The sequence below is a fragment of the Somniosus microcephalus genome, unplaced genomic scaffold, assembly GCF_052327205.1.
Source record: "Somniosus microcephalus isolate GS21.2 unplaced genomic scaffold, FLI_Smic_1.0 unresolved_chr1, whole genome shotgun sequence".
In the NCBI taxonomy this organism is placed as follows: Eukaryota; Metazoa; Chordata; class Chondrichthyes; order Squaliformes; family Somniosidae; genus Somniosus; species Somniosus microcephalus.
In genome coordinates this window covers 44343307-44367291 of record NW_028225179.1, presented here as the reverse complement: position 1 = coordinate 44367291, position 23985 = coordinate 44343307, and the positions used below count along the sequence as shown (strand labels likewise).

General features: G+C 52.2%; 1 pseudogene; it reads left to right on the top strand.

The window, feature by feature from the left end:
- The first annotated feature begins 783 nt into the window (after nt 1-783).
- LOC147094879 (uncharacterized) overlaps nt 784-23985 on the top strand; it is a 44254-nt pseudogene continuing 21052 nt past the window's right edge.

Sequence of the window (23985 nt, the reverse complement as noted above, 5' to 3'; positions counted from 1 at the left end):
CGGTGTGGTCACCACCGGTATTACAGTATACAGCAGCCAAGATAAAGTAGTGCAACCCTTAAAATAGTTCTCTTAAAGGTGGAACGGTTACATACACTACAGGAGCGCCGCACTGTCGGAGGGTCAGTAGAAAGGGAGTGCCGCACTGTCAGAGGGGCAGTACTGAGGGAGCCCTGTACTGTCGGAGTGTTAGTAATGAGGGAGCGCTGGACTGTCGGAGGGGCAGTACTGAGGGAGTGCTGCACTGTTGATGTGTTAGTACTGAGGGAGCATTTCACTATAGGAGGGTCAGTAATGAAGGAGCGCCGCACTGTCGGAGGGTCACTAGAAAGGGAGTGCCGCACTGTCAGAGCGGCAGTACTGAGGGAGCGCTGCACTGTTAGAGGGGCAGTACTGAGGTAGCGCCGCACTGTCGGAGGGGCAGTACTGAGGGAGCCCTGTACTGTCGGACGGGCAGTACTGAGGGAGCGCCGCCCTGTCAGAGGAATGGTACTTAGGGAGCGCTGCACTGTCGGAGGGGCAGTACTGAGGGAGCGCTGATCTATGAGAGGGGCAGTACTGAGGGAGGGCTGCACTGTCGGAGGGGCAGTACTGAGGGAGAGCCGCACTGTCGGAGGGGCAGTACTGAGGGAGCGCTACACTGTCGGAGGGGCAGTACTAAGGGAGCGCTGCACTGTCAGAATGACGGGACTGTGCTGCACTGTCTGAGTGGCAGTACTGAGGGAGCGCTGCACTGTTGGAGAGTTAGTACTGAGGGAGCACTTCACTATCGGAGGGTCAGTAATGAGGGAGCGCCGCACTGTTCGAGGGTCAGTGCTGAGGGAGTGCCGCACTGTCGGAGGGGCAGTACTGAGGGGGCGCTGCACTCTTGGAGGGGCAGTACTGAGGGAGTGCTGCACTGTCGGAGTGTCAGTACTGAGGGAGCACTTCAGTATCGGAGGGTCAGTAATGAGGGAGCACTGCACTGTAGGAGGAGCAGTACTGAGGGAGCGCTGCACAGTTGGAGGAACAGTACTGAGGGTGGGCCGCACTGTTAGCGGGGCGGTATTGAGAGGGCGCTGCACAGTCGGTGCGTTAGTGCTGAGGGAGTACTTCACTATCGGAGGGGCTGTACTGAGGGAGCACTGCACTTTTGGAGTGTCAGTACTGAGGGAGCACTGCACTGTCGGAGGGGCAGTACTGAGGGAGCACTGCACTGTCGGAGGGGCAGTACTGAGGGGGCGGTGCACTGTCGGGGTGTCAGTACTGAGGGAGCACTTCACTACCGTAGGGTCAGTAATGAGGGAGCGCCGCACTGTCGGAAGGTCAGTACTGAGGGAGTGCCGCACTGTCGGAGTGGCAGTACTGTGGGAGGGCTGGACTTTCCGAGGTGCAGTACCGAGGGAGTGCTGCACTGTCGGAGGGGCGGTACTGAGGGAGTGCTGCACAGTCAAAGGGGCAGTACTGAGGGAGCGCTGCACTGTCGGAGGGTCAGTACTGTGGGAGCTTTGCACTGTCGGAGGGGCGGTACTGAGGTGGCGCTGCACTATAGGAGGGGCAGTACTGAGGGAGCGCCACACTGTCGGAGGGGCAGTACTGAGGGGGTGCTGCACACTCGGAGGAGGCAGTACTGAGGGAGTGCTGCACTGTCGGAAGGGCATTACTGAGGGAGTGTTGCACTGTCGGATGGGCGGTACTGAGGGAGCGCTGCACTATCGGAGGGGCAGGACTGAGGGAGCGCCGCACTGTTGGAGGGTCAGTACAGAGGGAGCGCTGCACCGTCGGAGGGGCAGTACTGAGGGAGCGCTGCACTGTCAGAGGGGCAGTACTGAGGACCGCCGCACTGTCGGAGGGGCAGTACTGAGGGAGCGCTGCACTGTCGGAGGGGCAGTACTAAGGGAGCGCCGCACTGTCAGGGGGCAATACTGAGGGAGCGCTGCACTGACGGAGGGGCAGTACTGAGGGAGCGTTGCACTCTCGGAGGGGCAGTCCTGAGGGAGAGCTGCACTGTTGGATGGGCAGTACTGAGGGAGCGCTGGACTGTCGGAGGGGCAGTACTGAGGGAGCGCTGCACTGTTGGAGTGTTAGTACTGAGGGAGCATTTCACTATAGGAGGGTCAGTAATGAGGGAGCGCCGCACTGTCGGAGGGTCAGTACTAAGGGACTGCCGCACTGTCGGAGGGGCAGTACTGAGGGAGCTCTACGCTTTCGGAGGGGCAGTATTGTGGGAGCACTACACTGTCGGAACGGCAGTACTGAGGGAGAGCTGCACTGTCGCATGGGCAGTACAGAGGGAGTGCCGCACTGTCAGAGGGTCAGTACTGAGGGAGCACTGCACTGTCAGAGGGGCAGTACTGAGGGGGCGGTGCACTGTCGGGGCGTCAGTACTGAGGGAGCACTTCACTACCATAGGGTCAGTAATGAGGGAGCGCCGCACTGTCGGAAGGTCAGTACTGAGGGAGTGCCGCACTGTCGGAGTGGCAGTACTGTGGGAGGGCTGGACTTTACGAGGTGCAGTACCGAGGGAGTGCTGCACTGTTGGAGGGGCGGTACTGAGGGAGCGCTGCACAGTCAAAGGGGCAGTACTGAGGGAGCGCTGCACTGTCGGAGGGTCAGTACTGAGGGAGCTTTGCACTGTCGGAGGGGCGGTACTGAGGTGGCGCTGCACTATAGGAGGGGCAGTACTGAGGTGGCGCCACACTGTCGGAGGGGCAGTACTGAGGGGGTGCTGCACACTCGGAGGAGGCAGTACTGAGGTAGTGCTGCACTGTCGGAAGGGCATTACTGAGGGAGTGTTGCACTGTCGGATGGGCGGTACTGATGGAGCGCTGCACTGTCGGAGGGGCAGTAATGAGGGAGAGCCGCACTGTCGGTGGGTCAGTACTGAGGGAGCGCCACACTGTCGGATGGGCAGTACTGAGTGAGGGCTGCACTGTCGAAAGGGCAGTACTGAGGGAGCACCACACGGTCGGAGGGGCAGTACTGAGGGAGCACTTTCGGAGGGTCAGTACTGAGGGAGTGCTGCTCTGTCGCAGTGTCAGTACTAAGGGAGCATTTCACTATCAGAGGGTCATTAATGAGGGAGCGCTGCACTGTCGGAGGGTCAGTACTGAGGGAGTGCCGCACTGTCAGAGGGGCAGTACGGAGGGAGCGCTGCACTGTCGGAGGGGCGGTACTGAGGGAGCACTGCATTGTCAGAGGGGTAGTACTGAGGGAGCGCTGATCCATCAGAGTGGCAGTACTGAGGGAGCGCTGCCCTGTCAGAAGGGGTGGTACTTTGGGAGCGCTGCACAGTCGGAGGGGCAGTACTGAGGGAGTGCTGCACTGTCAGAGGGGCAGGACTGAGGGAGCGCCGCACTGTTGGAGGGGCAGTACTGATGGAGCACTGTACAGTTGGAGGGGCAGTACTGAGGGAGCGCTTCACTGTCGGATGGGCAGTACTGAGAGAGCGCTGATCCGTCGGAGGGGCGGTACTGAGGGAGCACTTCACTATCGGAGGGGCAGTAATGAGGGAACGCCGCACTTTCGGAGGGTCAGTACTGAGGGAGCGCTGCACTGTCAGAGGAGCAGTACTGAGGGAGCACCACACTGTCGGATGGGCAGTACTGAGGGTGTGCCACATTGTCGGAGAGGCAGTACTGAGGGAGCGCTGCACTGTGGGAGGGTCAGTACTGAGGGAGACCCTTAAAAGGGAAAGGACAGTGTACCTTACACACTGTGGACCTGGTGCCAGAGGGGAAAGGACAGTGTATCTAACACACTGTGACACCCGGTCCCAGAGCGGGAAGGACAGTGCATCTGACGCATTGTGACACCTGGTCCCAGAGGGGGAAGGACAGTTTATCTAACGCACTGTGACACCCGGTGCCAGAGGTGGAAAGAACAGTGTATCCAACGCACTGTGACACCCGGTCCCAGAGGGGGAAGGACAGTGTATCTAACGCACTGTGACACCCGGTCCCAGATGGGGAAAGGACAGTGTATCTAACGCACTTTGACACCCGGTCCCCGAGCGGGAAAGGACAGTGTATCTAACACACTGTGACACCCGGGCCCAGAGGGAGAAAGGACAGTGTATCTAACAGACTGTGACACCTCGTCCCAGAGGGGGAAAGGACAGTGTATCTAACACACTGTGACTCCCAGTCCCAGAGGGGGAAAGGACAGTGTATCTAGTGCACTGTGACACCCGGTCCCAGAGGGGGAAAGGACAATCTATCTAACGCACTGTGACACCCGGTCGCAGAGGGGGAAAGGACAGTTTATCTAACACACTGTGACACCCGGTCCCAGAGGGGGAAAGGACAGAGTATCTAATGCACTGTGACACCCGGTCCCAGAGGGGGAAAGGACAGTGTATCTAACACATTGTGACACCCGGTCCCAGAGGGGGAAAGGACAGTGTATCTAACACACTGTGACACCCGGTCCCAAAGGGGGAAAGGACAGTGTATCTAACGCACTGTGACACCCGGTCACAGAGGGGGAAAGGACAGTGTATCTAACACGCTGTAACACCCGGTCCCAGAGGGGGAAAGGACAGTGTATCTAACACACTGTGACATCCGGTCCCAGAGGGGGAAAGGACAGTGTATCTAACACACTGTGACACCCGGTCCCAGAGGGGGAAAGGACAGTGTATCTAACGCAGTGTGACACCCGGTCCCAGAGGGGGAAAGGACAGTGTATCTAACGCACTGTGACACCCGGTCCCAGAGGGGGAAAGGACAGTGTATCTAACGCGCTGTGACACCCGGTCCCAGAGGGGGAAAGGACAGTGTATCTAACGCACTGTGACACCCGGTCCCAGAGGGGGAAAGGACAGTGTATCTAACGCACTGTGACACCCGGTCCCAGAGGGGGAAAGGACAGTGTATCTAACGCACTGTGATACCCGGTCCCAGAGGGGGAAAGGACAGTGTATCTAACACACTGTGACACCCGGTCCCAGAGGGGGAAAGGACAGTGTATCTAACGTACTGTGACACCCGGTCCCAGAGGGGGAAAGGACAGTGTATCTAACGCGCTGTGACACCCGGTCCCAGAGGGGAAAGGACAGTGTATCTCAAGCACCGTGACACCCGGTCCCAGAGGGGGAAAGGACAGTGTATCTAACGCACTGTGACACCCGGTCCCAGAGGGGGAAAGGACAGTGTATCTAACGCGCCGTGACACCCGGTCCCAGAGGGGGAAAGGACAGTGTATCTAACGCACTGTGACACCCGGTCCCAGAGGGGGAAAGGACAGTGTATCTAACGCACTGTGATACCCGGTCCCAGAGGGGGAAAGGACAGTGTATCTAACACACTGTGACACCCGGTCGCAGAGAGGGAAAGGACAGTGTATCTAACACACTGTGACACCCGGTCGCAGAGGGGGAAAGGACAGTGTATCTGACACACTGTGACACCCGGTCCCAGAGGGGGAAAGGACAGTGTATCTAACACACTGTGACACCCGGTCCCAGATGGAGAGAGGACAGTGTATCTAACACACTGTGACACCCGGTCCCAGAGGGGGAAATGACAGTGTAACTAATGCACTTTGACACCCGGTCCCAGAGGAAGAAAGGACAGTGTATCTAACGCACTGTGACTCCCGGTCCCGTAAGGGAAAGGATAGTGTATCTAACACACTGTGACACCCGGTCCCAGAGGGGGAATGGACAATGTATCTAACACACTGTGACACCCGGTCCCAGAGGGGGAAAGGACAGTGTATCTAACGCACTGTTATACTCGGTCCTTGAGCGGGTATACGTTCAATAGTTGGTCTCCTGTTTGCTAATTGGTTCTCATTTATACCGTTGATATTGTAGCTTGCGGTCGTCCTGTGATAGCGAACCGGATAGTGGGCGGTAAGGATGCCATTGCGGGGACATGGCCCTGGCAGGTCAGCATCCACGATTTCGCAACTCACATTCGTGGAGGTTCGCTCATCACACAGGCCTGGGTCTTAACTGCTGTGCACTGCGTCTCCCAGTAAGTCTATCCTAGGATTGTAGAAATTTAGGGCACAGAGTGGGGAGTTCTATCATACAGCGTTTAATCAACAGCTTAGGATGTTACTGCGGTGACAGAGTCTGCGAATGCACTGCTGATCGAATGGTTTAATTCCTCCCGTTGGCCCTTTCACCGCATATTTATCCTCCCACACACAGGGCAGGAAAGGCCCAGGCTCCATCCCCGGCCTGTGCTGAGTAAGTCTGATCTCACACCCAGTGTGGGACTGAGCCCCACACACACACATGGAGCAGGAAAGGCCCAGGCTCCATCCCCGGCCTAGTGCTGAGTAAGTCTGATCTCACACCCGGTGTGGGACTGAGCCCCGACAGACACTCACAGACCAGGAAAGGCCCAGGCTCTATCCCCGGCCTAGTGCTGAGTAAGTCTGATCACACACCTGGCGTGAGACTGAGCCCCGACACACACACACAGAGCAGGAAAGGCCCAGGCTCCATCCGCGGCCTAGGGCTGAGTAAGTCTGATCACACACCCGGTGTGGGACTGAGCCCCGACACACACACATGGAGCAGGAAAGGCCCAGGCTCCATCCGCGGCCTGTGCTGAGTAAGTCTGATCTCACACCCGGTGTGGGACTGCGCCCCGACACACACACACAGAGCAGGAAAGGCCCAGGCTCCATCCGCGGCCTGTGCTGAGTAAGTCTGATCACACATTGATACGCTTATCAATTACTTCATAAAAGGTGATGAGTCGAAGAAGAGATGACGAGTCGAAAGAAGAGATGAATAAGGCTTTTATTAGCTAAGAAGAGACCATGCTTCTTCGTGAGTGACTGAACAAGTCTGAACGAAACCCACACAGTGGTGGGTGGAGTCAGCTGAGGCATGCCTCCATACACAGCGCCACCCAGAGGTGGCAATATACAATACAGTGGTTTACCACATTCACCCCTTGTTTAATGTGAAGTCCGGCGGGGTGAAGGGTACTACAAGTTAAGTCTATCAGGAGGCCTTGTCTGACGTCCTGATCGTCGTGGTGGCGGCGGTGGTGTTGCAGCATCTGACGTCGGGTCTGGTGTCTGGGTGGTTGGCGAAGATTCCTGGGGCTTTGGCATGCCGTCTGCAGGGGTTGGGTTGGGAGGGGTGGTGGGGGATAACAGTGGTAAGGGGGATAACGGTGGTAAGGGGGATAACGGTTGTAATTCAGGGGTACCCGAGGGTGCGAGATCTCGTATGGAGACCGTGTCCTCCCGCCCGTCTGGGTATGTCACCCAGGCATACTGGGGGTTGGCGTGTAGGAGGTGCACCCGCTCGACCAGGGGGTCCGTTTTATGCGTCCTCACGTGCCTCCGCAGTAGGACGGGCCCAGGAGAAGTCAACCATGCCGGTAGCGAGGTTCCCGATGTAGACTTCCGGGGGAAAACGAACATTTTCTCATGAGGGGTCGCATTAGTGGCAGTACAAAGCAGTGACCGAATGGAGTGGAGCGCTGCAGGGAGGACCTCCTGCCAGCGGGAGGTCGGAAGGCCCTTAGATTTTAGTGCTAAGAGGACTGCCTTCCAAACCGTCGCGTTCTCCCTTTCCACCTGGCCGTTCCCCCGGGGGTTGTAACTGGTGGTCCTGCTCGTGGCGATACCTCTTGTTAGCAGGTACTGCCGAAGTTCGTCGCTCATGAACGATGAGCCCCTGTCGCTATGTATATAGCTGGGGAACCCGAACAGAGCGAAGATGTCATTCAGACACTTGATGACCGTGGTACTGGTCATGTCTGGGCAAGGGATGGCAAAGGGGAAACGGGAGTACTCATCAACTATGTTGAGGAAGTACACATTGCGGTCAGCGGAGGGGAGGGGCCCTTTAAAATCGACGCTCAGGCGTTCGAAGGGGCGGGTGGCCTTGATCAGGCTTGCTCTGTCCGGCCTATAGAAGTGCGGTTTGCACTCGGCGCAGATTTGGCAGCTCTTGGTCATGGTCCTGACCTCCTCGATGGAGTAGGGCAGGTTACGGGATTTGATAAAATGGAAAAACCTGGTGACCCCCGGGTGGCAGAGGTCATTGTGGAGGGACTGCAGCCTATCACTCTGCGCGTTGGCGCATGTACCACGTGATAGGGCATCTGGGGGCTCATTGAGTTTCCCTGGCCGATACAAGATATCATAATTGTAGGTGGAGAGTTCGATTCTCCACCTCAAGATCTTGTCGTTCTTGATTTTACCCCTCTGCTTATTATTAAACATAAAAGCTACTGAACGCTGGTCAGTGAGCAGGGTAAATCGTTTCCCGGCCAGGTAATGCCTCCAGTGACGCACCGCTTCTACAATAGCCTGGGACTCCTTTTCGACGGAGGAGTGTCTCGTCTCGGGGCCCTGGAGGGTCCTTGAGAAAAAGGCCACGGGTCTGCCCGCCTGGTTAAGGGTCGCGGCTAGGGCAAAGTCGGAGGCATCGCTCTCCACTTGGAAGGGGATGGACTCATCCACCGCGTGCATTGCGGCCTTCGCGATATCGTTCTTGATAAGAGTGAAGGCTGCACACGCCTCTGGTGTCAGGGGGAAGGAGGTGGCTTTGATGAGGGGCCTGGCTTTGTCTGCATAGAGGGGCACCCACTGGGCGTAGTAGGAGAAAAACCCCAGGCATCTCTTCAGTGCTTTTTGGCAGTGGGGAAGGGGTAGCTCCATTAGGGGGCGCATTCTGTCGGGGTCGGGCCCGATGACTCCGTTCTCCACCACGCAGCCGAGGATGGCCAGGCGCTTGGTGTGAAACATACATTTTTCCTTATTGTACGTTAGGTTCAGCCGTTGGGCCGTACGGAGGAAATTTGCTAGATTAACGTCGTGGTCCTGCTGGTCGTGGCCGCAGATGGTGACGTTATCCAAATAGGGGAAGGTTGCCCGCAGCGCGTTCTGGTCAACCATTCGGTCCATCTCCCTTTGGAAGACCGAAACCCCGTTGGTGACGCCGAAGGGGACCCTAAGGAAGTGGTAGAGGCGGCCGTTTGCCTCGAAGGCAGTATACTGGCGGTCCTCATGGCGGATGGGCAGCTGGTGGTACGCTGACTTAAGGTCGATGGTGGAGAATACTTTGTATTGCGCAATCTGATTGACCATATCAGATATGCGAGGGAGGGGGTACGCGTCCAGCTGGGTGTACCGGTTTATGGTTTGGCTGTAGTCGATTACCATGCGGCGTTTTGCAGTGGTTTTAACGACTACAACCTGGGCTCGCCAGGGGCTAGTGCTACCTTCGATAATGCCCTCCTTCAAGAGCCGCTCCACCTCAGAGCTGATAAAAGCTCTGTCCCCGGCACTGTACCGCCTGCTTTTGGTAGCGATGGGTTTACAGTCGCGGGTGAGGTTAGCGAACAGGGGAGGGGGGGGGACTTTTAATGTGGAAAGGCTGCAGGTGGTTTGCAGCGGGCGATTTAAAAGTTGTTGGTTGCAGACTGTGAGTGGGGGGAGGGGTCCACCGTATGCTAGTGTGACACTCTTAAGGTGGCACTGAAAATCCAACCCTAGCAGGACGGCAGCGCAAAGACGGGGCAGGACTAGCAGTTTAAATTTTTGATATTCAGTGCCCCCTACTGACAGGGTCACCACACAGTAGCTGCTGATGTCCATTGACTGGGACTTGGACGCCATAGAAATGCGATGGTGCGTTGGCAGAATCGTGAGGGAGTGGCTACGTACCGTGTCGGGGTGGACGAAACTCTCTGTGCTCCCGCTGTCGATCAGGCAACTGGTGGCGCGGCCGTTTACCGCGATATCCATCATGGAGCTGGATAGATGGTGAGGGAGGGCTTGATCCAGCGTCACGGAGGCCAGTATGTGGCTTAGTGAGTCACTATAGTCATCCGCCGAGACGGTGGTCGGTTCCGGTGACGAAATGGCGGTTGAGTGCGTTGGATACGATGGCGGCGGATGCCATGCGGCCGGGGGTACACAAAATGGCGGATAAGATGGCTGCTCCCACGGCCCGCACGCTGCGCTGCTGGCTGGCTTCCCCTTGCAGGCGTTAGCGTAATGGCCTTTCTTCCCGCAGCCCGAGCAGGTAGCTGTCTTAGCTGGGCAGTGCGCTCTGGGATGTTTTAACTGGCCACAGAAATAGCATTTTTGGGCCTGGTTACTGGGCATCGAAGCAGTTCTTACCGGAGGCTGCTGTCTCGGTTGGGTCGCTGCAGCGGTTGGTGCCGGGGGCGGCGGTCCCGTGTCCCACGGTTTCAATTGCCATGTCTCGGCGCCGTTACGGGGGTATGCCTCGAGGTTTCGGTGGGCCTCCTCTAACGAGAGCGCAAGGGCAATGGCCGTCTTCAGGTCGGGTTCCTTGCTTTCTAGCAGTCTCTGCCGGGTGTGGTCTGACTGGAGGCCCCTGACGAAGGCATCACAGGCGAGTCCCTGCGCGTGCTCCACAGCCGTTACCGCTTTACAATCGCAGTCTCTGCAGAGTGCCAGTAGCGCCCGTGCAAATGCCCCTACCGATTCTCCCGGTTGCTGCCTGCGGGATCCCAAGAGGTGTCGGGCGTAAATTGTGTTCACTGGGCGCGTATATTGCCCTTTTAGTAGCTCGAGGGCCGCCACGTACGTATTAGAGTCCCGGATTAGCATATATACTTGATGGCTCACCTGGGCGGTCAAAATTTTCAGTTTGTGATCCTCCTCTGTAACCTGTGAGATTGCGAGGAAGGATTCAAAGCAGCTCAGCCAGTGTTCAAACTTGGCTGATGCACCCACCTCTTGAGGGTCGAGGTCCAGGCGTGGTGGTCTGAGGGCTCTCAGCAATGTCTGCTGTATCCGTTGCTGTTGTTGCTCCTCAGGTGTCGCCATTTAACTTTTAGCTAATAAAATTGATACGCTTATCAATTACTTCATAAAAGGTGATGAGTCGAAGAAGAGATGACGAGTCGAAAGAAGAGATGAATAAGGCTTTTATTAGCTAAGAAGAGACCATGCTTCTTCGTGAGTGACTGAACAAGTCTGAACGAAACCCACACAGTGGTGGGTGGAGTCAGCTGAGGCATGCCTCCATACACAGCGCCACCCAGAGGTGGCAATATACAATACAGTGGTTTACCACACACACCCGGTGTGGGACTGAGCCCCGACACACACACACAGAGCAGGAAAGGCCCAGGCTCCATCCGCGGCCTAGTGCTGAGTAAGTCTGATCACACACCCGTTGTGGGGACTGAGCCCCGACACACACACACAGAGCAGGAAAGGCCCAGGCTCCATCCCCGGCCTAGCGCTGAGTAAGTCTGATCACACACCCGGTGTGGGGACTGAGCCACGACACACACTCACAGACACACAGAGCAGGAAACTTTAGCCCAGGCTCCATCATCGCTGGGTCAAAATCCTGGAACTCCCTCGCTAACCAACACTGTGGGAGTACCATCACCACACGGCATGCACGGTTCACGAAGGCTCACAACCACATTCTCGAGGGCAATTGGGAATGGGTAATAAATGCTGGCCTTGCCAGCGACGCCCACATCCCATGAAAAAAAATTGCAAATGCAATTGAACACAATATTGGCCCAGAACTTCGGGTCTCCACAGGCGAGTACGCACGGGGTACTCACCCGTAGGCCCAATGGAAGTGCCGGTTTCGTGCATGCACTGCGAATGCCTGGGAAACCGGCACTTCCGTTCCCCTGAGCGAAGGGGTTCAGAGTTCGAACGCGTGCGCGGGAGAGGCAGCGCGTGCGCATCGAACTTACGTTTTTTTTTACAGGTTTACCCGGGAGGGTAAGTCTCCAGAAGTTAGGCCTGCTTTTTACAAGGTAAGTGGTGAATTAATTAAAATTAAAACATTTTTTCCACAGGTTTATTATTTTTAAATACTTTAAAGAAAGGTAAGTTTATTTTTAGCCCCGTTAGAAAATAAAATTATTCTTTTAAAACCTTTAAATTATTGTTTATGTTAGATCCGTGTATCTTGATGTTGTGTCCTTCAATAATTAGACAAGAGACTGCAGGGAACGATCAACAGGTGTTTACTGAATGAGGGTTACTCTAGAACTAACTGTACAGATCACTACTCAGGGTTTATATACAGGTGTAGTCACTGCCGGTACTACAGTATACAGGAGCTGTAAAAAGTAGTTCCCCCCTTAAAGGTACATACATTACAATTCCTCCCCTTTTAGATTAACAGTACCATAAAACTCATTTAACAATTAAATATCAAACTAATTACAATTAACACTTTTAACATGCAACATTAACTGAAAATAGTCTATTTATAAATTCAGTCTTTGGGGAGGCTTCCTGATTCTTTCTGGATAACGCCTTTCCCGAGTGTCTCGCTCTTGGTGCGGAGGCGATTCTAACACCCTGTCGTCAGTTGATTCATCAGCTTCCAATGCTATTGTTTCTGAGGTAGATGCGACCTGTACGTCGGGTTCCTCACCAGGTACGTATGGCCGAGACATGGGGTTGACTCGTTCCTGTGACTCTAGGATCTGGTCAGCATGGCGTCTCACAATGTTCTCCCCAACATCCACTGTGTACATTAGTGGCCCCTGCCGTGTGCATATCGTTCCTGGTTGCCATTTCTCTGTTCGGTAGTTGCGGGCCAAGACTGGTTGCCCTACATTGAAGCTCCTTGTCGGCTTCTCATTGATGTGCTGGAATTGCTTATTCTCAACATCTCTTCGTACATTTGGTCTGAGCAAATCCAGACGAGATCTCAACCTTCGGTTAAAGAACATCATGGCCGGGGCCTGGTTGGTGACTGCATGTGTCGCATTTCTGTAGGCTAACAGGAAATTGTCCACCTTATGCTGCAGTGGAATGTCGCCATCGCACATGGCCTTTACTGCTTTTTTAAAGGTTTGTACGAACCTCTCAACCAATCCATTTGTGGCTGGATGATACGGGGCGGATGTGTAATGCCTCACCCCATTCCTTTTCATAAATCTTCGAAACTCTTCGGACACAAACTGTGGTCCGTTATCAGAGCAAATCTGCTCTGGCAAGCCGTTCCTGGCAAAAATGGTCCGTAGGACTGCAATAGTTTTCTCCGTGGTGGTGGAGGACATTTTGATCACCTCAGGCCATTTCGAGTGCGCATCCATGGCTATTAAAAACATTGAGTCCATGAATGGACCAGCAAAATCAATATGCACCCGTTGCCATGGAGATGAGGGCCACTCCCATGGGTGTAGAGGGGCATGTGGTGGTGCATTTTGGACCTTCTGGCATCCTGAGCAGCTCTTTGTCAGGTCCTCGATTTGCTGATCGATCCCCGGCCACCACACTTAAGCCCTAGCAAGGCTTTTCATTTTCACCCCTCCCGGATGACCTTCGTGAAGCTCATTGAGCACTCTCTCCCTTAACTTGGGTGGAATTACCACTCGGGATCCACACATCAAGGTCCCCTGGCATACTGACAGCTGTTCTCTTCTGGATGAGAATGCTGGCAACAGTGAGTCGCCATGTGCTGGCTATCCCTTCACCGTCAAATCATAAATCATATACCCGAAACAGTGTCGGGTCATTTCGGGTCTCCTTCTCTACACCAGCGTTAGTTACTGGCAAGCATTCAATTATAGTTGAATGAAATATTTCAACAGGATCCACTGCTGGTGCTTCCTCCGCAGTAGGCAGTGGCAGGCGTGATAGCCCATCAGCGTTTCCATGCTGTTTCGTGCCCTTATACTCGATTTCATATTGGTGCGCCCCTAGAAAAAGGGACCATCTTTGTAGCCGTTGCGCAGTCATCACCGGAACGCCCTTCTTTGGATTAAAGATGGAGACAAGTGGTTGGTGGTCAGTCAGCAAGGTGAACTTCTGCCCGTGCAGATAGTGATTGAACTTTTTCACTCCCCACACTAGGCTGAGGGCCTCCCAGTCAATCTGGGCGTAGTTACGCTCGGCTGAGGTTAGTGAACGAGACGCAAAGGCTACTGGCCTCTCCGAGCCGTCCGGGAATTTGTGCGACAGCACTGCTCCAATGCCATAGGGTGATGCATCACACGCCAACCGAATTGGTAGTGCTGGGTTGAAATGAGCCAACACCTCTTTTGATGTGATCAATGCTTTGCTCTTCTGGAAAGCTCGTTTGCATTCGTCACTCCACTTCCATGGTACCCCCGTTTGCAGTAGGGTGTTCAGTGGGTGTAGTACGGTAGACAAATTCGGCAAGAACTTATGGTAGCAGTTCACTAGCCCGAGGAACGACCTCAGTTGTGACACATTTTCCGGTGCTGGAGCCTTGACTACTGCCTCAATCTTTTTAGGGGACTTATGTACCCCTCTTTATCAATAACGTGGCCACAATACGAGATCAGCTTCTGGAAAAACTCGCATTTGTGGCGATTAGCTTGGAGCCCATATTCCTTCAATCTAGTGAGCACCTGCTCCAGGTTGGCGAGGTGATCACTGTCATTTTCGCCCGTGACCAGGATGTCGTCCAAATAACACTGGGTCCCTGGAATCCCTTGCAGGACTTGTTCCATTGCCCTTTGCCAAATAGCCGGAGCTGATGCTACCCCGAAAACCAGCCGGTTGTATTGGTAGAGACCTTTATGAGTGTTGATCGTGAGGTACTGTTTCGAGGCTTCTTCTACCTCCATTTGCAGGTACGCCTGGGCCAGATCAATCTTAGTAAAGCGTTTCCCTCCAGATAGCGAGACGAAAATATCTTCAATCCGCGGAAGCGGATATTGTACAGTGTGAAGGACTGGGTTCACTGTCACCTTAAAGTCCCCACAGATGCGAACCTTCTTTGGTTCCCCAGGCGTATTACTCAATGACCTCTTCATTACAGGAACGATGGGTGTAGCCCACTCGCTCCAGTCCACTTTGGACAGTACTCCTGAACGTTCCAAACCTTCCAGCTCTGCTTCGACGGCTGGGCGGATCGCATAAGGTACCGGTCTGGCCTTAAAAAACTTTGGGCTTGCATTTTCCTCTATTTTGATCATCGCTGTTATGCCTTTTAGTGTTCCGAGTCCCTGCTGGAACACTTCTTGTGCGTCAGTTAGCATTTTTGACAGTCATCCAGGTGTGACGTCGTCATCCTTTTTGGCATCTACAGTCAGTGCTTGTATGGAATGCCAATCTAGCTGTATCTTCCGGATCCATTCACGTCCTAGTAGTGGTGGTCCTCCATCTGGCAATACATATAGGTCCATTTTTGGTGTTTCCTTGCCGTTATATATAACGTTCACCCTTATTTTTCCTTTGGGGTAGACTTTTTGCCCCGTGTACGTCTTCAAGACAATCTTTGTATCTCTCAAGGGTATATGTGAGAATAGCCGCTTGTAGTCCCTTCGGTTTATGACTGTTAGGGCTGATCCTGTGTCCAATTCCATTTTCACTTGGACTCCTGCTATCTTGAGCGTGACCCAAATAGTTTGGTGATCCTCCGTTTTGATCACATTATGTAGTTTCAGACAACCCAGCTCCTTGCTTCCGGAGTCTGTATCACTTTTCTGTTCGTCTGAACTACTCTCTGTCACCTTATGTACCTTCTTGTACTTCTCCTGTGGAGATTTCTTGCTGCTGGTTTTCTTTCCCGACCTGCAGACTCTTGCTATGTGTCCTACTTTTCCACACTGTCTGCACACTTTGTCCTTGAACCAGCAATCATTATGGCCGTGTGTTGTTCTGCCGCAGCGATAGCACTTCACTGTTCCGTATGACATTTCATTTGTGCCATATTCTTGCGGTCTCCATTGTATCTCTGCCGCGCCCCGTGCTGCTGCTTCGTGTGATACTGCAATGCTGAAAGCCTTGTCTAGCATAAGATCCTTTTCTGATAGAAGCCGTTTCTGGGTTCCTTCACTTTGAAGCCCACACACAAACTTGTCCCTTAAAGTATCTGCTAGTCCCGCTCCAAACTGGCAGTGTTTCGATAGCTTGCGCAGTTCCGTTAAATACTCAGCATTACTTTCATCTTTATGCTGGTTCCTTTTGTGATACTTAAATCTTTCTGCTATCAGCAGCGGTGTGGGGTTTAAGTGGTCCTGTAGGATTGACACTATGTTTTCAAAATCCTTTTCTACTGGCTTCTCTGGGGTTACTAGGTTTCGTAGTAAGCCATACGTTTTTGCACCCATTGAATTCAACAATACCAGCGCTTTCTTGTCATCTGGCACTTCATTCGCCTTGCAGTATACTTCTATGCGTTCGACATATGTCGTCCAATCTTCGACTTCATTGTCGAACGCTGTGATACTGCCACTCTTCGGCATTTTTGGGTGTGGTTAGACTGGCTCAAAATGGCGTCTCCCGCGCTTTCCTTTCTTCCCCGCTGCCGCTGCTCGGCCCTTGAACACCGGCTGCGCTCCGTGCATTTTCCTGCGCGCCTCTCTCCCCCGTTGACGCTGCTCGGCCCTTGAACACCGGCTGCGCTCTGGTCTCTCTCGCCTCTCTCCCCCGTTGACGCCGCTCGGCCCTGAACAGCGGCTGTGCCCTGTGCGCTCTACCCTCTCTCTCTCCCCCGTCGACGCTGCTCGGCCTTTTTCTGTGCCGTCGGTCGGCTCTAGCCGCCGCTGTCCGGGAAGGGTCTGCGCAGTACCTGTTGCCAGCCCGTTTCGCTGGACCACCGTGACTGGAAAGCCAAGCCTGGCTCTCGACAGCCTCCCCTGCGATGCTCAAATCTCTGCTGGATGACTGGGGGGTTTCCCGTGGTCGATGCCCGTGCTTCTGGACTCGGCCTTCTTCCACTGTTCTCCAGGAGCGAATCCCTGGGAGGTGATGCAGAGTTGCAGGTAGGTTTGAATCTGCTCGTCGCCAATGTTAGATCCGTATATCTTGATGTTGTGTCCTTCAATAATTAGACAAGAGACTGCAGGGAACGATCAACAGGTGTTTACTGAATGAGGGTTACTCTAGAACTAACTATACAGATCACTACTCAGGGTTTATATACAGGTGTGGTCACTGCCGGTACTACAGTATACAGGAGCTGTAAAAAGTAGTTCTCCCCTTAAAGGTACATACATTACAGTTTGAAATAGTTATTTCATGTAATTTATAGTTTAAAAAATGTGATTAAAAAAAAAAAATTATTTGAAGATTTGGTGATGTTTTGGGGCCCGTAGTTGTTAAGTCTGTGAATTATTTAGTTAATTAAAGCAGACTAATGAGTAACAATAAAAACAGGTCTTTACTGGTTGGAGGTAGGGACTACACTGAATACAAGATTACTGCACAGTGCTTATATACCGGTGTGTTCACCCCCGGTATTACGTCTACAGCAGCCTGAGAAAGTAGTACATCTCTTAAGGTGGAACAGGCTTAAGCTCTCTTAAGGTGGAACAGGTTACATACACAACACTCCTCCCTTCTTAGCTTTATAGTCATCCCCCCCATTTAACATAACGTAATAACATATATACATATATAACTTCATGTTTAACGTAACATAGCACAGATTCAGTCTCTGCGGAAAACAGTTCACAGATTCAATCTCTGTGGTGTAGTCGGTTCACGTTACTCATTCAATAGTCCTTTCATGGATTTAACAGCTTGAACTTCCGAACTGATTTGGCTCCGTTCGGAGGGACCACGTGTGTGATCTGGTTGAGGTGATAATGGTTCAGATGGGTCATCTTCTGTTTTTACTTTTCCTTTTCTGCTTCTTGGAGACTCTCTGGGCTCCATTGTCAGCTGCCACAGCTGCCAGCTGCATGCGCAGTTCCTCCTTCTCTTCCTCCTGTTTCCGTCGTAGAGCCAGCTTCTCCCGATGTTCCGTAGACTTTTGGTGCTCCTCCATGATTTCTGCACTTTGGGAGTCGAAGTTACAAGCTGGGCAGGACAGGACATCGTAATATTCGGTGTCGTCCACCAGGTCATGGTAATATTCGGTGTCCTCCTGAGCTAGACCAGTGAGAGGGTCGTCTATTTCCTCCATACCCAGCTGGACGTTAGCCAGCTCTTGTTCCAAATCCAGACATCTTTCCTGAAGAGACTTCTTCATGTGTACCTCTGCATCCAGCTTTTTCTGGGCTTTCAGCAAGTCGTTTACTAGTGACCTCATTTGTGATTTTAATACTTCAACTTCCTTTGGAGATTGATTGATCGGACTATGCAATCCCTCTACCGGGGCAGCTGTTTCAGCGGTCTGTTGTTCTACATTGACGTGAGTCAGCGTACTTTTGGCATCCAATGGCTGCTCTGTTGCAGTCGTTTCAGTCTGTGTCGTCACATCAGCCATCTCAATGACTTTTGAGAGCTCCGAACCCTTTTCCTTTGAAGATCGCAGCTCGTGTTCGAGTTTTTCCCATTTCAGAGTCTTGTCCCTCAGCATATGAAGGAGTTGGCTGACCGTTAACTCTTCTGACACCAGATTATGGCACGCACCTTCAGAACCTGAATCAGCTTTGATTCGTTCGGCCTCCTCGCGCAGATGGTTGGTGTGCTCCTGCTCCATTTTCTCCATCAGTTGCTTCTGTTGACTTTCCAGATTCTCCCACTCTGTAACAAAGAACTTTTTTATTTCATTCATCTCTTGCTCAAAACGGCGAATCATTTGTTCTAATTGCTGTTGTAGTTTGAAATGGAGTTGAGTTCGAGCCCAGTGTCCCTCAAAAATGTGCATATCAGTAGACTTGACAGACTCAGAATTCTCTGTTAAACTATGTTGTTGTTGCTCAGTGGAATTCTGTGCTGAAACTTTGTCTTTTGCACATGGGTTGGTCTTACCATCATCAGTTCTAGAGTCTGGGCTGATTATCTGCACCGAGTTCTCACTCTTTATGGCTTTTAGCGAATGCCAGTCCATATTTATGTTTCTAAACCACTCCCGGCCTAGTAGTGGTGGACCTCCCTCCGGTAGCACATATAAGTCCACTATTTGACTTCCTTCGCCCTTGTTGGCCACTGCAACCTTTATTGTCCCGATGGGGTACACTCTCTGCCCCGTGTAGGTTGTCAATATAATCTCCGTATCCTGTAGGGGAATATGTTGGAATAACCTTCTGTAATCTTTCTTATTCATGACCGACAATGCCGATCCAGTGTCCAATTCCATTTTTACTTGGACTCCTTCTATCTGAAGAGTAACCCAAATTGTCTGGAGGTCTGCACCCTTACCAACGTTGAGTACCCTTAAGCTAGCCAGTTCAATACTGCTTGCGTCTGAATCGGACTCCTGTTCGGCCACCTTGTGTACCTTTGCGTATTTCCCTTGCGGTGACTACTTGTTGCTGGTCTTCTTCGCTGACCTGCATACTCTAGCTATATGTCCAAGCCTACCACAAGTTCTACATTCTTGGTTTTTAAACCAACACTGGTTCTGATCATGCGTTGTCTTTCCACAACGATAACATTTGCCAGAACTCACACCCAATTTGTGTGCACTGAGCTCCGGTGACCGTAGCTGCATTACTGCCGTGCCTCTCGCTGCGGCTTCGTGTGCTGCTGCCATAGTGACCGCCTTCTCAAGCGTCAGCTCATTCTCCTCGAGCAGTCGCTTTTGTGTATCCTGTTTAAATAAACCACACACAAATTTGTCTCGAAGTGCCTCTGTCAGTCCCGTTCCAAACTGGCAATATTTCACTAATTTACGCAATTCCAGCAAATATTCAGCATTGCTTTCATGCTGTAGCTGCCTTCTGTTGTAAAATTTAAATCGTTCCGCTAGCATCAGCGGCGTGGGGTTTAGATGATCTTTCAGGAGAGTAACAATCTCATCGAACGTCTTATCCGCTGGTTCATCTGGTGATAACAGGTGTTTCAATTGCCCGTATGTCTTCGCACCCATTAAATTTAATAATGTTAGAGCTTTATCTTGGTCACGAATTTTATTGGCCTTACAATAATTTTTTACTCTTTCAACATATATGGCCCAATCTTCGAGGTCACTATCAAAGGTGCTAATATTCCCGTGTTTAGGCATTGTAGATTTGCAATTTCTCAGATTTTATTTTCTTTACTTGTTATCAAAGATGGCGGCTTCCCGCTCTTGCCGTCGTCCTCCGCCCACAAAATGGCGGTTTTCCCGCGCTTGGCGGTCTTCACCCGTCCCCCGACGCCGTCTCCCTTCAGCCCCCGAGTGCGGCCCTTATCAGCGGATGCGATCGATGGCCCGGCTGCGCCTCGCACTTGAAAGCGGCCCGGCCCTTATCTGCCGATCGCTATCGCCCTATACCTCTCTCTTCCTCAGTCCTGTCTTCTACTCCGGTTCACAAGCTGATGGAGGCTTCAGGGTCCTAATGCCTGTCACTTCCAGTGGGGTGGTGAGTGGTGAGGTTTGAAACCTCTCTTCAACCGCCATGGAATAACTGCCGCAGGGTAAGAACCTGACTCGTCGCCAGTGTTAAGTCTGTGAATTATTTAGTTAATTAAAGCAGACTAATGAGTAACAATAAAAACAGGTCTTTACTGGTTGGAGGTAGGGACTATACTGAATACAAGATTACTGCACAGTGCTTATATACCGGTGTGTTCACCCCCGGTATTACATCTACAGCAGCCTGAGAAAGTAGTACATCTCTTAAGGTGGAACAGGCTTAAGCTCTCTTAAGGTGGAACAGGTTACATACACAACAGTAGTATTTCTAAGTTTTGACAGCTTTTCCTGTCAAACTTATGAATGGAGCATTCCCTGCTCTGATTGGCTCCCCATGGCCCACGTGATCCCAGGGGACGCATCGAACTAACTGCGCCCCTGGGATACGCAAGCACTGCGCGCCGGCAGTTGGAGTGGGCCCAGGATCGGAATCCCATGGGGGCCCACAGCTCAACGGCCGGCGCACTAGGTAAGTGCAGGTCGGGGGCTCGCACCCGCGGGAAGCCCCCGACCCGAATTTCTGGGCCTATGTAATCATCAGCGAACATCCCCATTTCTGACCCTATAATGGAGGGAATGTCATTGATGAAGCAGCTGAAGATGGTTGGACTTAGGACACTGCCCTGAGGAAATCCTGCAGCGATGTCCTGGGACTGAGATGATTGGCCTCCAACAACCACAACCATCTTCCTTTGTGCAAGGTATGACTCCAGCCAGTGAAAGTTTTTCCCCCTGATCCTCTTTGACTTCAATTTTACTGGGGCTCCTGGCTGCCGCACTCAGTCAAATGCTGGCTTGATGCCAAGGGCAGTCACTCTCACCTCACCTCTGGAATTCAGCTCCTTTGTCCATTTTTGGACCAAGGCTGTGATGAGGTCGGGAGCCGAGTTGTCCTGGTGGAACCCAAACTGGGGAACGGTGAGCAGGTTATTGGTACTGTACCTGCCCTGGGAGTGTTTGATGGGGCAGTGTAGAGGGAGCTTTACTCTGTATCTAACCCGTGCTGTACCTGCCCTGGGAGTGTTTGATGGGACAGTGTAGAGGGAGCTTTACTCTGTATCTAACCCCGTGCTGTACCTGCCCTGGGAGTGTTTGATGGGACAGTGTAGAGGGAGCTTTACTCTGTATCTAACCCCGTGCTGTACCTGCACTGGGAGTGTTTGATGGGACAGTGTAGAGGGAGCTTTACTCTGTATCTAACCCGTGCTGTACCTGCCCTGGGAGTGTTTGATGGGACAGTGTAGAGGGAGCTTTACTCTGTATCTAACCCGTGCTGTACCTGCCCTGGGAGTGTTTGATGGGACAGTCTAGAGGGAGTTTTACTGTTTATCTAACCCGTGCTGTACCTGCCCTGCGAGTGTTTGATGGGACAGTGTAGAGGGAGCTTTACTCTGTATCTAACCGGTGCTGAACCTGTCCTGGGAGTGTTTGATGGGACAGTGTAGAGGGAGCTTTACTCTGTATCTAACCCGTGCTGTACCTGCCCTGGGAGTGTTTGATGGGACAGTGTAGAGGTTTACTCTGTATCTAACCCGTGCTGTACCTGCCCTGGGAGTGTTTGATGGGACAGTGTAGAGGGAGCTTTACTCTGTATCTAACCGGTGCTGAACCTGTCCTGGGGGTGTTTGATGGGACAGTGTAGAGGGAGCTTTACTCTGTATCTAACCCGTGCTGTACCTGCCCTGGGAGTGTTTGATGGGACAGTGTAGAGGGAGCTTTACTCTGTATCTAACCCGTGCTGTACCTGTCCTGGGAGTGTTTGATGGGACAGTGTAGAGGGAGCTTTACTCTGTATCTAACCCGTGCTGTACCTGCCCTGGGAGTGTTTGATGGGACAGTGTAGAGGGAGCTTTACTGTGTATCTAACCCATGCTGTACCTGCCCTGGGAGTGTTTGATGGGACAGTGTAGAGGTTTACTCTGTATCTAACCCGTGCTGTACCTGCCCTGGGAGTGTTTGATGGGACAGTGTAGAGGGAGCTTTACTCTGTATCCAACCCGTGCTGTACCTGTCCTGGGAGTGTTTGATGGGACAGTGTAGAGGGAGCTTTACTCTGTATCTAACCCATGCTGTACCTGCCCTGGGAGTGTTTGATGGGACAGTGTAGAGGTAGCTTTACTCTGTATCTAACCCGTGCTGTACCTGCCCTGGGAGTGTTTGATGGGACAGTGTATAGGGAGCTTTACTCTGTATCTAACCAGCACTGTACCTGCCCCAGGAGTGTTTGATGGTGTTGTATTTGTACTGCTATACACAACTACATAAAATAATAAAGCAGCAGAGACTGAGAGTAACTTCAAGTGGTCTTTACTGGTTAACTGGAACTTCGGCTCTGACTATACAAATCAATACACGTTTGTTATATACACTCGCAACTAAGGATGTACATCCGCAAAACAAAGTAGTCCCTTCAATGTTGTATACATTACACTTCCTCCCCCTTTAGTTTAATAGTATATTAACGCAAAATTTCTATAATTAACATTATTTACAGTAACAAAATTCAAATTCCAACATAACATTTATTTTGTCAACAGCCCTTTTACAAGTCAAGTCTCTGGGGAGGCCTCCTCTGCCTCTCTGGGTAACGTCTCTCTAGACTCTCTTGCTTTGGGGAATGAGACTGTACAGGTACAGGTGCATCAGGTGAACTATCAGCACAGGTAGAGCTCTCAGCTGTGGATGAGGCTGGTGCTGATGCAGATGAATCAGGAGTGTCTGTTTCCATGTCAGGTGAGTCTGGGCGAGGTATAGGGGTGTTTTCCACCTGAACATCCAGAATTTGGTCCACATGACGTCTCAAAACATTCTCTCCCACATCCACAGTATACATCAGTGGTCCCTCTCTTGTGGATATTGTCCCTGGTTGCCACTTTTCCGTCCAGAAATCACGAGCAAGAACCGACTGTCCCACACTGAAGCTTCTTGTTGGCTTAGCATTCAAATGTTTGAACTGTTTGTTCTCTACATCACGACGTACATTCGGTTTAAGAAGGTCCATGCGAGATCTCAGGTTCCTGTTCAGAAACATCATCGCTGGAGTCTGATTAGTGGCTGCGTGTACTGCGTTCCGATAAGCAAAGAGGAAATTGTCTATCTTGTGTTGCAGTGGTAGATTCTTGCTGTACATTGCTTTGATGGCCTTCTTGAAAGTCTGTATGAATCTTTCAGCCAAGCCATTTGTAGCTGGATGGTACGGAGCAGATGTGTAGTGCTTGATTCCATTTTTCCTCATGAAACCTTGGAATTCGGCAGAGACAAATTGTCATCCATTGTCTGTGCAGATTTGTTCTGGTGGGCCATTTCTAGTGAACATGGTCCTCAGAACTGAAATGGTCTTTTCAGATGTGGTTAATTTCATTTTAATGACCTCGGGCCATTTGGAATATGCATCGACTGCAATCAAGAACATGGAGTCCATGAACGGTCCAGCAAAGTCGATGTGCACACGTTGCCATGGCGATGAGGGCCATTCCCATGGATGGAGAGCGGCTTGTGGTGGTGCGTTCTGGACCTTTTGACATCCTGAGCAGCTCTTTGTCAGGTCCTCGATCTGTTTGTCAATTCCCGGCCACCACACGTATCCACGGGCAAGGCTTTTCATCTTTACCGTACCTAAGTGGCCTTCATGCAGTTCATCTAGCACTCGATTACGAAGCTTGGGAGGAATCACAACTCGTGAGCCGCACATCAGTGTTCCCCGACACACTGATAACTGCTCCGTCCTAGCTGAGAATGCTGGAAACAATAAGTCACCAAGCGCTGGCCATCCCTTCACAGTGATGTCATAAACTTTTGACAAT